This window comes from Manis javanica, chromosome 4 (genome assembly GCF_040802235.1).
Source record: "Manis javanica isolate MJ-LG chromosome 4, MJ_LKY, whole genome shotgun sequence".
NCBI lineage: Eukaryota > Metazoa > Chordata > Mammalia > Pholidota > Manidae > Manis > Manis javanica.
The window spans coordinates 166,110,116-166,117,085 of record NC_133159.1 but is presented as its reverse complement, the minus strand read 5'-3'; the positions used below and the strand labels follow the sequence as shown (position 1 = coordinate 166,117,085).

Below are 6,970 nucleotides of genomic sequence, written 5' to 3'. Positions count from 1 at the left end.
TGCCTGTGGTGTAGCCCTGGGCAAGTAACTAAATGTCTTCACACCTCAGTTTCCCCACCTATAAAAGGATAATAATTGGCCCTACAGCACCATTAAATGTTCAATTAATAACTTAAAAAAAGCCCTCAGGAAAAAAAAAACAACATAAATTTTTGTTTTACATGCTAACATACATATTTTTTTAACAACAAAGGAAAAAAACCTCAAGTTTTCCCAAAAATATTTGTGAAAAGACTGGCATTGTTCTGATATTTTTTCAAGTCTCTGTAATGTCTGGCTTAACTGAAGACAGCTGGATTTACATTCTGTTTCTACTGCAGGTTCACTTGTCACGTGGCCTCTGGAATTGCCCTGTATGCTGGGGAAGAAATGAGAGCAAAATGGCAAAGAATGTCTTAATTTATTATGAAGACAGTTTTGACCTCACTGACCCCTTGAAGGTAGAGATTTCAAGGGGTCCCGAGTTCAAGTTGTAAAAATCCCTTGACTGGAGGAAACAGCATTATTTTTGCAGTTCTGTACCTACCCACTTCAGTGTGTCTAAAGCTGGGGAGCCAGTGAAGCTCTGCCAAGACTTACCTGTGAATTCCTGTGGCCTGGTGATTCTTTCTTTTTGGTGGGAGTGGATTAGGCACTGAGATTTGATCACCAAGTCCATTTCTTTCATAGTTACTGGACTAGTCATGTTTTGTTTTTCTTCCTGACTCATATTTGGTAGTTATAATTTTAAAAAGCTTGTCCATTTCGCAGAGTTTTCAAATGTACTGGCATAAAGTTGTTCATAGGTTTTCTTATACTTTTAAAAATTCTTTGTCCTAGGTCTTCTTTTTCCAACTTAATATATTGAAATTTCTCTCTTGCTCTCTCTCTGTAGTCAGTTTTACCAAATAAATATCTATTTTATTACATTTTTCAAAATAGCTTTTGCTGTATTGATCTCATTTCCTTTTTGTCTAGTTCAATAAATTTTCTGCTCGTATATTATCAACTTCCTTTTACTCTGCCTTTTCTAACTTCTTAAGCTTAATATCTAACCCATTTAATTTTAATTTTTTTCAAGTAAGTGAATTTAAGTTTCTGTATTCACCTTCAAGTTATAGTCATTTCCTATAAGCTTCACTGTGTAGCATTCTGATACGGTGCAAGTCTTAGTATTTTTTCATTTACATTGTGATTTCCTCTTTAATGTAAGTTATTTGGGAGTATATGTATTTCCAAACATTAAAAATATCTTTTTAATTTTGGTTTCTAATTCAAATGCACTATGGCAGGAGAATATAGTCCCTAGTCTAACACTGGTTTTTTTAACTTTGTTGAATTTTTGACTTCCTTCGTGATCCAATGCATATTCAACTTTTCAAATACACATGGAACATCCATTATGTATTTTGGGGGGAGCAGGATTATATATAGAAAAGAAGTACATTAAAATTTCCTATCATTAAGGAAAAAAATCAAATTTTCCACATTATTCTGAGTTTTCACACTTTATATATTTTGAGTATGTTACTGAGTGTGGATTATTCTTTTTAATATGACACACACATATGATCCTTCTTTGTCCCTATTAATGTGTTTTCTTTAAAATTCTCTGTGGTGTGATATTATTATTTCTCACTAGCTTTTTATTGGATGCCACTTGCCTGACATATCTTTTTTTTAACTCCTTTATTTCCATGTGCCAGGGTGTTTTTTTTAAAGTAGTACATCTTGTAAACATTATGTAACAGGATTTTGACCTTTCTTAATATTAAAGGCGCTTCCGTTTCTGATTATAACATTGTGGTCAAAACTTCTTTAATTATGCTTAGGCAAATGAAGTTAGACTACCAGAGTTTTCCCCTAGGTTGTTCAACTGCTAGCCCATGAGTGTGACGCACTCTTAGTTAGATAGAAAGCATCACCTCCTCTGTGTAGGCTGTGTCCTCCCCAGGAAAGCTCCTCATCCAGGTCCCTTATCATAGGTAATCTGTGATTCAATGGCTGGGAAGAAGTGAAGGAAAATCTGCTACCTGAATTACAAAATGATCTGATTCACTGTACTTTGTTAAAGTTCTATGCGCAAAGAGAATATTTCATATAAATTAAGTGTGTTAAGTCAGTTCTATTCCTTTAAGAATTACTGCTTTTAAGTGAAACATTTAAAAAGTTACAGCATATTCCTGCAGTATTTACACTTCAGCAGCCCCATCAACATTAACATAGGGATAAAACATTATAAAAGTGAAATTCTTATTCATAAAATGACAAATTAGATAAACTCTGATGGTTTAGATTCATAAAATAGAAAAGAACAAAGAAATGCTTACATAACAGTTATAATCTCAGTAGCTAAGGCAAGATATATTTTAATGCATAGTTTGACCTTCAAAGTATCCATTTAAGAGAAAAACCAGTAGGTTGGTCAGGAAATTTTACTCAGATTTTTTTCTTCTTCATGTTATGATTTATAAAATTCTCAACACACTTAAAGTAATTTTGCCAGTAATTTTGTCTCCTTATTTACAACATTTTGACCTCTGAGTTAAAGGCCAAAAGAATACAAAGTCAGTTCTGCAACAACCTCATTGTAGAGAAAAGACAGATCAATAGTAATACTTGCCCAATTATCTGGAAAGTATTTATCCACTATCTCCCTCACTTTTGCTTGATGGGTGTGAAGGATGGAAGGTTCAAAGTAGAGAATCACATACAGCATGGCCGTGCTGCGATGCTCAGGCAAAGGATACGCCGAGACCTGGATCACCCGGAGGAGGGAGCTGTTACAACATCTAAATGTATACAGGTGCCAAATAAATGACCCAGTCCTGGGGCCTATCAGTCTCTCACAAGCCACCTCCTTTGAGGGTCCTGGGCACCAGATGCAATTCTCAGACTGTGGTATTATAAGGGATGCAGTGTAACCAGGGCCTTCCCTCTCCTCTCCAACCACATAATGTCATCTTTCTTCCAAATTCAAAGTCTTCCTTAAGAAAAAGGAAAAAGTTTGAACCCCATGTCTCTCACTAGCACATGTCTCTGTCTTTCCCATCACAGCCAATCTCTCGGAACTCACAGACTCATCTCTCTGCTGCCATTTGCCCACTTCCTGAAGCTTGGCCTCCACCATCACTCCTGGGATTTCCTGGGGTCACTCACACCCTCACCGTCACTCAATTCGGTGGCCTCCTTGTCACACTCCCACTTCAATCCTCTGGGCAACGGGTCCTCTCCTCGCTCTGCTCTGCTGGCTGCTCGTCTGCCTGTCTTCTAAATGCTGATGTGTCCCCAGGCTCCATAACCTCCTGCGTTAGGAATCTTTGACTCCAATGATTCTGGTTTATACTGGGTTCTGAATAAATGTCCACAAGTATTATGGAGACCTGGGATTTGCAGGTAGCTCCTGACTTTAAGTTGTCTTAAAAAAAAGGGAAAAAAAGGTCTCTTTTTTACACTTAACTTATTCATACAAAAAACAGGCTACCTAAACAATTGCACAGAGCACGTACTCACTGTGATTAATAACAGTCTATCATAAATTATCACAAGTATACAATATAAATTATCACAGGTACAGTTCTTTATTCTCTTCTAGTAAGAAAGTATATAAAATACATAAAATTATGTTCATTTCAGAAAAATAGAAGTCAAATGATAATTTTCTCATCCTTTTAAGTAAGTGAATGATACATATACTGGAGAGGAAAGGGAGATGACTTACAAATGCTGCAGGATCTTTACAGCCCTGCTTGTGCTGCCTCCTTTGCTCGGACTGCCCTAAATGTCCCCTTTGTCACCTGTCGCAATCTTGCCGGCCCTGTTATATACTTCATGGCACCCCGTGCTTCCCCTTAGATAACACTCGTCTTGCTTTACTGTAATCCCTTTAGCTCTCTGTCTTCTATCTTTACTACAAGCTCATTACGGGTATGGCTTGCCTTCATCAGCGATGGATCCCCAGCACCGAGCACACAGACAGGCATCTAATGCACACTCAGTAACCATTTCTTGAATGAATGACTAAAAGAATGCAGCATCTTTCAAATATAGCTCAAATCCCATCTCCTCCCTGAATCTCCAATTCTGCCCAAATTAACATCCCTGTTTCCTCTATTATCCCATAGCACAGTTCAAAAGGTTTTAGATAGTTTTTAGTTGCTTTTACTCTTTAAAGGAAGAAAGAAGGGAAGGAGTAATTGAAGAGGAAAGGGAAAGCAGTCTTTTGGATCATTAAGATCTTAACAGCTTTAATCTCCACCTGACTGTAAACGTCGTCAGATCTTAGTCGGCCAATGACCATACTGATGAAGGCTTCATTGATAGGCACTCTCTGGAAATAACTCTCAGGATAGTTGGGTGGTCTCTTGGCTCCTGGTTGGCTGGAATAACCTGTACTTCGGAGCAGCTTACAAATATCATCCATATTTGAATCAGCAGAAGATCGAGCAGCACTGAGTCAGGTTCACAGTGGGAAATAAAGGGTGAAACAAATGCACATATTAGAAACTTGAAAGCCCAACGAAACAGAATTCACTATACCTTGACTTTACGTAGTTTTAGATATAGCTGTGGTTTAATTTATACCCTTACTATTCAAAGTTATATTTTCAAAAAGCCTGTTATAATATAGCAAACTTATAAGATGGATTCTTATATGTCTATAGTTCTATGTAAAGGTCTATAATCCCTTTCCCAAAATCACTGGGGCTAGATTTGTTTCAGAATATGGCATTATTCAAATACAAGAAAGTAATAGGATGCTTAGATCATATGTGATATGATAGGTAGGGTCTCAGTTGGTGTTCCATAATCCACACATATTTCTGCAATAAAATTTACGAATATTCACAAGTGAGGTAAATAATGCTATCTCTAGCTTCATATCTGCTCTGATCGGGTTTAACTCCAAATGATTTCATATTAGCTCAGATTTTGCTGCCAAAGGAGTTACTTGGTGTGCATGTATTTTTTTCATGCTCTTTGGATTTCACAACTGCAGCTAAAGATTGTGAACCTGCACTGTTTCACAAATTAAAAATAATTTTTAAAAATCATGTCAGTTTCAAGTGGGATAAAGATACTAACTGGATTTTCTTGGCAAGGTGCACCTTCTATAGAGATTTCATCAAAACATGATTTTTAGGGTGGTTTGGAATAGTAACCCCTCAAAGAGACTCAAAGAATCTTACACTTGCAGATGACCTCCTATTTGATGTAAAAATCTCCTTTACCACAACTCTGACTTGGAATTTTTCAGTGTCAGTTCAATAATGGGTCCTCATATTCTAATGAATTGGCTGTTATACCCAAAGGGACAAAGCTAGATTGTCAAAGCTGGGCTTGATAAGCAAACTTTTTTCTTCTTCTTTATGTTATTTATTATTTTTGGTTTTCCAGGTGGTTTCCCAAATATAGGCAAGGCCATTCAAATTTCATTTTTTAAAAAGTGGGCATTAAAATAGCTCATCGTCAAACATGTGAATGAATGATACACACTGGTGGATAATCTCACATACTATTAAGCTGAAAGGCAACAAACTAGTTGAGCAGCCTAAGATTCATTTATGCTGAGGAGACAGCAGTACCAGGTGTCACTGAAAATACAACGTCCCTAAACAATCTCCTTTTCGTTGAGGATCTGCCTCTTTGTGCCATTAATTTTGCCCCAATGTACACATTTCAAAATGTTAATTCTAGTTTGCACATCTTTAGCCCAAGTTCCTAATGGACTCCTGCTAACTGTCTGCTTTTTTCCCAGAATTTGACTATTTCTAACATGGACTTTGTATCCAGATTTTTGACGCATTAATTTAAAAAATTGGAACCTACGCACTTGGTATTGGGATTACAGTTAATTAAGTTGGCTCCTATTTTAACCCTACTTCTTGGTGTCACAGCACTGTACAGACATATGTAACTCATGATCATGATGTGTGCAGCTGTTTGTTTTCTTTCCACATATATACGGGTGAGAACTTTCAACCCAACCTTGAACGATAACTTTTCAAAGTCATCAGCCAGAAAATGACAGTGGAAGACACATTCATTTCCTTCCAAGAGCCAAAGAGCAATATTGGAAAACTTAAAAAAATAAATAAATAAACCAAAAAGAACATTCATTAGACTTCCACAATTCTCAAATTTATCTTGCAGGTAAAGAAATTTCAGATATGTAATTTATTAATGTATTCTCCCATACTGTAGGATGCCTTTTTGTTCTGATGGTGTCCTTTGCTGTACAGAAGCCTTTTAGTTTGATATAGTCCCACTTGTTCATTTTTGCTTTTGTTTCCTGTTCAAGGTATTTTTACATAAAGAATCCAACTTTTTTCCCTTTAAAAAACTGAGTCACTACGATATGAGGAGGAGCTTCCGGCATCAGCACTCTCTGGAGGACTCATGCCAGGGGATGATCATCAAAAAGCCTCCACAGGGATCCGTGCGATGCTGCGGTTGTGGCTGCGTCCACCCCATTTCCTGGACTTGCCATTGGAATGAGGAGGGAGATGTCTAGGCTGGCATGTGCATACAGTGGGACAACGAATTTGACCGGATCTGTACTGTTGGAACTCAATCAGGAGTTGGGAGGGGTGCAAGTTGTAGCGCTCCAAAATCTTACGACTATAGACTATCTACGGTTAAAAGAACATACAGGATGTGAACAGATCCCAGAAATGGGCTGCTTTAATTTGTCTGACTTCTCTCAGACTGTTCAAGTACAGTTGGACAATATCCATCATATCATAGACAAATTTTCACAAATGCCTAGGGTGCCTAAATGGTTTTCTTGGTTTCACTGGAGATGGCTGGTAATTATAGATTTGCTTTGTTTATGTAGCTGTATTCCTATTATGTTAATGTGTGCATGCAATTTAATTAGTAGTTTAAAACCTATACATGCTTAAGGTACTCTACAAGAAGATATGTCAAAGAAATAATCAATCTTCCCATGTTTTCTTCCGTCTGCTACTTCTAAAGCTTTTCTTCTTCC

At 37.1% G+C, this 6,970-nt stretch overlaps 1 long non-coding RNA gene across 5 annotated transcripts in view; it reads left to right on the top strand.

Moving 5' to 3' along the window:
• The window catches only part of LOC140849171 (uncharacterized), a 36,233-nt gene extending 29,484 nt beyond the window's left edge, over positions 1 to 6,749 (top strand). For 2 of the 5 annotated variants that reach the window (XR_012130807.1, XR_012130806.1), the window contains exons 4-5: positions 321 to 6,132; positions 6,281 to 6,744. This is a non-coding gene — a long non-coding RNA (uncharacterized lncRNA). Of the gene's footprint in view, positions 1 to 320; positions 6,133 to 6,280 lie in introns of all 5 variants that reach the window. The other 3 variants (XR_012130804.1, XR_012130803.1, XR_012130805.1) reach the window with 3 other exon arrangements.
• Positions 6,750 to 6,970: the final 221 nt, after the last annotated feature.